At 37.5% G+C, this 9,629-nt stretch overlaps 1 long non-coding RNA gene across 1 annotated transcript in view; it reads right to left on the bottom strand.

Moving 5' to 3' along the window:
• Nucleotides 1-292: 292 nt before the first annotated feature.
• LOC105728795 (uncharacterized) overlaps nt 293-9,629 on the bottom strand; it is a 528,968-nt gene continuing 519,631 nt past the window's right edge. Inside the window, exon 8 of the long non-coding RNA XR_010342958.1 lies at nt 293-430. This is a non-coding gene — a long non-coding RNA (uncharacterized LOC105728795). The remainder of the gene's footprint in view (nt 431-9,629) is intronic.

The raw sequence follows: 9,629 nt of genomic DNA, 5'->3' as shown, positions 1-9,629 counted from the left end.
GCTACAAGTACAACCACTGAGATGTATAATTCAGGCAGGAATAATGGCTCAGGGACTTGTGCAAAGAGACTGGGTGAGAAGTTGTCTGAATTCAGGCAAAGCATCCAAGTGCTATGTTCTTGTGTCCTCCACAAGAAAAGGCAAGCTATGTTACTAAAAATTGTCTGAGCCATGACCCCTTTGTTCTAAAAATTGTCTGAGCCATGACCTCTTTGTTCTTTTTGTTAAAGGTTAGAACTAGTCTATATGGAGACAGATCAGAGGCAGGTAGAGGCAAGTTAGAGTATCTGACAGAGTGGGAAACACGGGACCTAAGAGGCATTATATGGCAGTCCTGTCTTCTTTCTCCTGAATGATATGCTGGTTTTCTGGGTCATTGGCAGGGTTTGGCTCTTCTCTTTGATCTGAAGCTTCATTCTCAAACCTGCAACTGGACAGACAGAACAGATAAAGATAGTCACTGAAGGAAAGTACTTTGTACAGCAGGGTTGCCTGCTTCTAGCTAACTTCAAGAATGAAATAATTTGTACAAAAAAAAAAGTCTTTCAGTCTTCTCTCTCTATCCCTCCTCCCTGCCCCCACTGAATGTTCTGCCTTCTTTGGAGCAATCTATCATTCCAAATGACATCATTTACAAATACAGTATACTATTGCAAGGATAGTCTTTAGTTCACAGTCTAGAATGGTAGGATGGGAAGTTTCAGTGTTTAAATTTTTGAATTTGTCATATAACCCTTGCTTTATATCTTTTTATTTGCAGAAAAAATTTTAAGTTCTACATAATAGTAAAAAAAATTCAAAATTACATGATGACTGTAGCTTTCATCACTTAGTAAATAAATCTCTTCAAAATAACTGTCCCTAGGATGCCAATTTATTTATAAGTCTGACCTTTGGATACAGCTTGAGTAATTATCCTTATTTAATAATCCCTGATAATTGATTATTAGATAAGAGAAGCCCAGGGAAGCCTACCAGAATGTCAATGAAATAGTTGAATATGGTATTTAAAGGATTTAAATTTTGTTAGAGAATGAAACAAAAAACGTTTTCATTAGAATAGTCCTGCTTAAAAATGATTTTTGTTTGTTGTAATGAAATGTTGTGTGTATAATAATGGAAATACTGTTTTCTAAAGCTACACATCAGACGGACACCATAAAAATTGTTGGCACATTTGAAAAAAATAATATGCATAAAATTAATTATGTAAAAACATTGGATTTCATGGAATTAGAACTAGTTTGTAAGTGGGCTCTACATCTCCTACGTAGAGAAGAGATAAATACATAAATAATAAAAATATTAATTTAAGAGACACCTTCCCCAAGCCTACTACCCATTTATTTTCTTGTTCTGAAACTGGGCTACTTCTGCTTTTTCAGGTTACGAAACCTTCTTCAGCCTAACTGGAGTGTTCAGGTTCAAGCTTGTTCTTGATAACATACATAAGCCTCTTCTCTGAAGTTCCCCATAAGGCCCTAGGGCTTCAGGGTTTCTCTTCATTTTAAAGTCCAAAGTTCTCCCAAGAGACATATGACCTATAGCTGCATTCTCTGGTTGAAAACATTTCTGTCCATTCATACTTCTCATGAATCTACAGCATATGATGAAGGGCAATTTGGGTTTCAAACCATTATATACCATTTATTCCCCCCACATTTTTTCCTAAGGGCCTGGAACATAGGCTTAGTGTCCTATTTTTTCCTGGATTTTACAGGAAGCTGTCCTTTGAGTACAAACTAGAATTATGATATTTTAAACTCTTCTTTGACTGCTCTATTTAGAATTTCCCCACCCTTAACCATGTCCCAACACGATTCTCTCTTCTGCTTGATTTTCCTCCCTAACACCATTGCTGCTTGGAATGTGAGGTATTCTACTTATATATTTGTCTATTGTTTGTTTTATCACTAGAATGTAAGCAGTAGGAGGTCAGGGTTTTTCATCTGTCTTGCTCATTGCTCTATCCCTAATACCTAGAGCCATGTCTGGCACACAGTAGACACTTAATAGTTACTGGATACATACATAAACAAAAGAACAAATGAACAAATTTTGGAGGATAAGGTTTAGATCTGGTACTAAGGTTCAAAAATATGTCTTTGTAGCACCAAAGTTCTCAGTTTAGTAGGTTTGCTAGAGTGAGTAGGGTTTTGAAATGATGTGTGTTATCACAATATATTGTTATAAGTGCTTGCTAATATGTTGGCCTGATGAAGATTAGAATGCGTCCTGATCAGTGGGGGCACAGAGGAAGGTCTGACTGCTTATGAGGAGGTGTGGAGAGATGATGCCAGGCACAGATTTATAGAAGAGAAAGTGTTTTCTCTACATTCTGCAGGAGATTTTGACAGAGAAGAACACTCTGGCTGAAGGAAATGAATGGTCAAAACATAGATGAAGAAGATTCTGGCATTTGAGGAAGTTTCTGGCATTGTGGTGCAAAATGTTTGGGATTGGAGGAGGAAAGAGATTCCACATAGGGATGGCTGCTAGGGCATCCTTTGCTCCAAATGACAATGACAAGGACTGGAGTAATAGCAATGGGAGCAGAGAGATGAAAGAGTAAATAAATATTTTGAATATGGACTTCATAGGAGTTGATGATTGACTGATGTGAAGAATAAGGTAAGAGAAGGAATGAGGAATGGCAATTGCATTTCTAATGTGAGGAACTAATAGATTGATTTATCCTTAACTGATACGAATAATACATGGGGTAGAGGGAGCAGGGTTAGTGAGAAAGTGAGGAGGAAGACTCCCATTTCCTGTTCGACATGCCATGTTTGAGTTGTTGTTGGCTATGTAGAAGGTGGGCCTTGAGCTCAATGCAAAAATGGGGCTGTTGATGCAGATTTGGGGGTCATTGCTGAGAGTATAGGATTTTATCAGCTCTGTTAGAGGATACAACCCAAGCATAAAAGTGTCCTAGGTTTCTAGGACAGAACCCTGAAAGATGTGAATATTAAAGAGAAATCTGTAAAACAGATTAAATTCTAAGTTTCACATTGTGGTTTATCAGAGCTGGAGGAGAAGGGAGGAGGAATCTTTGCAGAAGGAAGAAATGGGCAACCAGCAAATGCCACCAAAGTCAAGAGGATAAAGTTTAGCAACTAGGATTCCTTGGTAATCTTTGCAAGAGCCATTTCAGTGAAATGCTGAAGCTCACAGCTGGATTATGGGGTTTAGAAGGTGAGAAAGCAGGGTGAATGCTGTATACTTTATATGAATGCATAGCAGCACCTCCCATTGTACCCTTGGCCCCACCCCATTCAACCCTTCTGATGGAAACATTCTCAGTCTTGCAGAGCTTGCAATGAGGTGAATTAATTTAGCACCTTGTGCTCAAGTGAAGACTATAATAGTATTCACGGGTTTACACGATGTGACTGCCAGCCTTTACCTCTTCCTTTGGCATCCTCACAGGTATTTTTTTATATGACTGATGAATATCACTTACTGACCAACATGTATTTGAGGAGGTGAGTAAGGTTCAGGAAGTCTTTATTTCTAAAATGGTCAAAAATTGATGCTGCATTTACCAGTAACAATCATGCATCTTGAGGCATCCTTAATTTAAATTTGATACTGTGCTGGTGAGGTCATCTTCTGTCACCTATATAATAAAAAAATGCCTTAACCTTTCATAAACATAACTTTTCAAAAGCAAAAGGACAAAAACTGCACAAACACTTGTGTAGGTAATTGTATAGAAAAGTGGAGGGTGCATAACCAACAGTTAGCAGGAGTAACTCTGCGTAGAGGGTGAGATTAGGGGAGGGGTGAATGGAGAAATTCACTTAATTTATCTTCTTCTGCACTGTTTAAATTTTAAAATGGATTTATATTTGGGTATTGCTTGTGCAATTCTTTAAAAGATGTGGCATCTTCTCAGGAGGGAGCCTGTCTTTTCCCTATTTACTCTTACCCAAAATACTACATAGAGTTTATCATGCCTCTGGTTTAAACAGGATTTCTACTTGTGGATAAGTTAGTCTTAATTATGAGCCTGGTGATGGGGGCGGGAAATGTGAGAGAATACCAAGGATAGAATAAAAATGTCTATAAATATCAGGAGAAAAATCAATGCCCTTTTCAGCAGCCAGACACTCTTTCCACTTCCCCAGAGTGTTGCTCCAATCACTGGGAAGCTCAGTAGCAGTAGAAATTCCTAGGTCCCACTCTTAACCTACAAAACAGGATTTTCTGAGGATGAGACCAAGAAGCTTGCAGGTTTTAGAGAACACCATTGGTAATTTTTTTTTTTTTTTGAGACAAAATCTTGTTTCATCACCCATGTTGGTGTGCAGTGGCACAATCATAGCCCAATTTAGCCTTGAACTCCTGAGCTCAAGCAATCCTCCTGCCTCAGCCTCCTGAGTAGCTGGGACTGCAGTTGTACACCACCATGACTGAATAAATTTTAAATTTTTTGTAGAGACAGGGCCTCATTATCACTGTTGATGATTCTTATGCATGTCAGCATTTGAGGGTCACTGACACATATTAAACAGTACTCACTTGGGAATCTGGGGGCCTGAGTTTTAGTCCTGACACTCACCATTCATGTGGCCTTAGACTGATTGCTTATTCTCTCAGAGTCATTCCCTTTGAAGATTCTCTGAAGAACTTTTCCTCTACATCAATCACATTGTCATATTTATATTTATGCCTGGTCCTACCAAGTAAAAGAAAGCCTCCAGTGAAGTTGTGTTTATTGAAATACACATAAGTTTCAAACGTTCTTTGTTTGAGCTTATCAAACCCCCAGGTACTTATTACTGAGGAAGTTACTGTGCTAATGTCATGGGTGTGAATCATGGGAGGAATCCTTGCTAGGGTGGCAAAACCACAACAATCATAAAAATGTCTCCTGTTTCTTCTTATTGTGTAAGTATTTGGATGTTCAGTGCCTGTAAAATGGTGGAGGCAGGAGATAGGATTAGTGGAGGAGACATGGGGAAGAGAGTCCTGAAAATATATATATGTTCTATTTTTTTCATATGTTGGTTGCTTGCTTGTATTTCCTCTTTTGAGAAGTGTCTGTTCATGTTCTTTGCCCAGTGTTAATGTGGTTCGTTCATTTTTTTTCATTGAGTTGCATGAGTTCTTTGTAGATTCTGGATATTAGTCCTTTGTTGGAGGTATAATTTGCAAATATTTTGTTCTATTCTCTAGGTTTTCTGTTTACTCTGTTAATGATTTCTTTTGCTGTGCAGAAGCTTCTTAGTTTAATTAAGTCTTATTTGTGTAGTTTTGGTTTTGTTGTGCAGGTTTGCTTTGCTTCTGTTCTGGCTGTCTGGGCCACATTCCCCATCCATTGGCAACCCAGTGATCAAGGATCAGCCTGATGAAATGACCTTGGAGCCACATCCTAATGTGAGGAAGCTAGAGCGGGTGGCTGGAAAATATCAGGATAGAGATTCTCTCCTCCTCTGACTTTTGCTCTGCTTCTAACTTAGAAAAGAAAAAAGGAAGAAGGAGGTGATATGGTGTGAATATGTGTCCCTGCCCAAATCTCATGTTGAAATGTAATCCCCAGTGTCAGATGGGGCCTGTTAGGAAGCGATTGGATCATGGTGGAGGTGGGCGTTTTTCATGAATGATTTAGTATTATCCCTTTGGTACTGTCCTCACCATAGTAAGTAAGTTCTCATCAGATCTGATTGTTTAAAGTGTGTGGCACCTCCTCTCTTCCTTTCTCTTGCTTTGGCCATGTGAAGTGCCTGCTCCTGCTTTGCCTTCTCCCATGAATAAAGGCTTCTTAAGGCTTCCTCAGAAGCTGGTGTCATGTTTCCTGTATAGCCTGCAGAACTGTGAGTCAATTATAAAGAAATTAAGCTTCTTTATAAAGTACCCAGTCTCCGGTGTTTCTTTATAACAACGTGAGAATGGACTAATACAGGAGGATTTGCTTTGTTTTTGATATTTCACTGCCCAGAAATTCATGTGATTTTTTTTTCCAATTGATATGATTATAATCCCAGAAAGTCCAGTCTAGTGACAGAGACAAACACGTAAACTTATCATTACAAAAAGTGAATAATTTGACAGATATATAAGTAGAACTCCATGAGAATTTTTACATTTATTTAAACTTACAGTTAATGACATAAAAGTGTGGTTTTATTGTTGTGTATAATACTCTACTGAATTCAGCACAGCCTGGTATATCATAATCACATACATACACACACACATATGAACACTACCTGGAAATTTCCTAATGGTATGTAGGATAGCAAAGTCCCAGTTGTATTTACAAGACATTGTGTCCCTTCTTAGCTATGTTTTCTTTTTTTTTTCAAGCCCTGCAAGTTTTTCCTTCTCTTTATTCCTTTGTCCATATCTCCCTTTGTTTTTATCTCCTTCAAAAATTAGACATGTCTAATACTGCTGAGCCCCAGGAACACATTTCTATAGATTGTAGTTATTTAATGCACTTGCAGTAGGGCAACATTTTAACTATTTATGAATTCTATGGTGAGAGGAGTTTGAATAAGCAGAACTCAGTTTTGAGTAGCATGGGAAAATCACCTTAACATGGATATTGCTTATGAAAAGGTGAAGTTCAGAGTATGTTTGATGAAAGAGGTTCACACAAAGAAAAAAATTGCTCTGCTCAGTAGTAAAAATAACAATATCCACTGACTAAGCAGGCGGTTCTGAGAGATTGTTAGGCTAACTTTGCTTTCCCTGGGTGGTGGCTGACAGGGGCAAAAGACAGGATCATTGGGATATGATAAGAGACAGAGTAAAAGACCCTGATTTGCAGAGGTCTGGGATTCAGCTTTAGGGGCCAGAGAAAGGAGGGAGATGACATCTAGGGAACTTCTCGAAAAAAAGGCATGGTATGTGACCTTTGTTAGTACTAATAATATCTGACTTAAAATTTTTTTTTGTTTTGATTCCTTTATGGATACTTAAATTTATAAGTAAGCCTTATTAATCATTGAAGCCTGCATTAAACTTTGCTGAAGCAAATTTCAAGACAGTTTTTTAACCACAGTTGTACTAAGTTCATGATGAGTGTAGCTGTTTTCTCTTCTGAGGTTGGCAGGAAGGTAGTAGCAGCATGCCACCAGTACTTGAATTCTATGAGTTGGCCAGCAACAAAGAAAGTGGCTTGAAAGAGCAAGAAGTGAGTAGTGACACCCAAGGTGGGCAAGTGGAATATATAAGCATTAGCCAGGGTTCTTAGTAAAATTAAGGAAGGGGAATGTGAAAGGAGACATGCATGCCTGCAATCATGCAGGATGAAGAGCTGAATGATTTTTATTTGGAAATTAAAGAAAAGGCCAATTCTGAAGTCTTGAAAACTTGAGGACCCCCAGGTTAGTCATATTATATTCTATGCTTGGAATGCCTTACATTTATGAGGGTTCATTTTATAAACCTTAATGAATATGACACCTATACATCCTATAAGTTAATTTTTAAAATTTCCTTAAGTTTAGGATTATTTTGTTTAAAGTTATTTTACATAATATTATACCCTCTGTGATATTTGGGGGATTAAATTTATCCAGATATGTAAGACAACCATTGGATTACAATAAAAAGATGAGTAAAGTTGGAGAGACTGCACTTTTAGAGAGCATCTATTTTTAAAAAAATGAATGGAGTTTACTTGATTGACAGATCTTCTAAAGGGGAATTTCGATGGAAAAACAATCTGACTTTGTAAGCAGTGTGTACTGTTTTCCACTATCACCCTGGAATTCCGCCATTGATACAATGGCTGCTTTGCAATCCCAGTTTTTTCTTAGTCACTGCTTTATTCTCCAAAATTCTCTTCAGATTAAGAAATACAAAACCACACTCAGTAACAGTGATTCATGAATAAAAATTCCACAATCCATAGTCTTTCTACAGCTCTGAATTTTTTTTTCTACTCCTTGAGCTTTTCAGTTTAAAGATAGAGGCACTTCTGGGAACATTCAAATTACTTTTGTCTCCAATTGTTGTCATCAGGTTAAAAATAATCCAATTCATATTGACCTTTTGCTATCCCTAACAGTGAGGATTTTATAGATAATATTCCTTAAGCGCAGTTGTTTTTAAACTTTTGGGGAAAAAGTTCTGTTAGCCAATAGTCTGGTTCCTGGGAATGGAAGGTAAACTTGGGTATTAATTGTGGCTGACCCTACACACCCTATATCAGTGATGATATCAGAAACCAGGGGCCTTAAAGGGAGTAATAAATTGATGCTGCAGGCCTGGCGCCAAGCACTGACAGGGCCTGGCCCTCAGTCATGACAGATGTGCCACTGTTAAAGTGATTTCTGGATGTTGTGACCTATTAGCAGCTACCCTGCCCTGAAATGCACAGCCAGTATTGAATAAACTTGCCATTAATTTGTCTTTTTGCTTTTGTGTTCTTTTACTGTTCTGGCCTCCCTTTATTCATTTCACCTCATCAGTAGTTAAGCAATGATCGTGTGGACAATGGCTCTTGGGAAGTCCAGATGTGGGGCCATGATTGAGGTAGAATGAAAGAAGTTCCCACTGGCAGGAAACTTGAAGGAGTGTGGACCTCAAAATATATGGAAATTAAAAAGGGATACTTAGGAGGAAGGAGGTATTGAGAAAGAAAACTGGGAGATAAAGGATTTCCTCAAATAGTATCATGATCCTGACAAAGGGAGGCAGTCTGGGTGTCACCTGGGAAAGAAAACATCACAGCAGAAAAATCAATGGGAGTCAGACTGAGAAAGGAAAGAAGGAAGAAGAACTGGTTGGGAACAGGTAACAGAGAAATCAAGAGGTTGGGAAAGAAACCAGGAGTATGCTTAAGAAGCTTGCATTAGACACCATTTCAAGATCTCCCTAACCCAGAGTATACACTAATGCTTTCCTCATACCCCCTGAAATTGTGTAATTTAACCAGCCTTCAAAGTAGAGACATTCCCAATAATTAAATTATCTATAAAAACATATTATGAACATTCATAGAATAACTTTTATTATTAGATATGAAAATCCTTTCTCTCCTACTTATCCAGGTTTCAGGACCCAATGGAAAAGAAACTCAGAGAATTTTTTTTCCTGAAATCATTATTAAAAATACAAATCCTTTGATCCTTAAATTTTTTCTGCTCTACACTTTTTCTAGCAAGTAATTACTTGCCAAAATAATATTTAAAAGTCCTAGAGAAGGTCAAATATAAAAGATAATTGAGGATGATTCAGACAAAATCATGAACTATTTTTGAAATAATAATTTAAATATGGGAAGTTCAAATTAATAATCATTTGATATGTATTTAATTCATCTTCAAAATAATTATTGTAGCTTAGTGAAAAATCATGGCTGTTTTGAAGTTTTATCTTTTTATTTTTGGTTAACCAAGAGAATAAACTGGAACATGCAAGAATACAAATAAAAAATAAAAATCAAATCTTGTCGTCTTCTCTTTCACCATTAAAGTCTTACATGACGAAGGACCAAGGGCATTAGAGTTATACTGGGAAGATGTTAGTGAGGAAACCTATAGAAAAGGGATGGGAACGTTTTTGCTCCCCTCTGTTCCTACAGGCCTTAGTTTACTAACGTCACCATCAGTGTTTTTCTTAAGCTGGATTTACTGTGTATATTCAATTTTCAATTAACTGCGCAGATGTAT

The sequence above is a fragment of the Aotus nancymaae genome, unplaced genomic scaffold, assembly GCF_030222135.1.
Source record: "Aotus nancymaae isolate 86718 unplaced genomic scaffold, 86718_ANA_hifiasm-v0.15.2.pri h1tg000016l, whole genome shotgun sequence".
In the NCBI taxonomy this organism is placed as follows: domain Eukaryota; kingdom Metazoa; phylum Chordata; class Mammalia; order Primates; family Aotidae; genus Aotus; species Aotus nancymaae.
The sequence above is the reverse complement of the archived record's forward strand: the minus strand, read 5'-3'. Positions and strand labels throughout refer to the sequence as shown.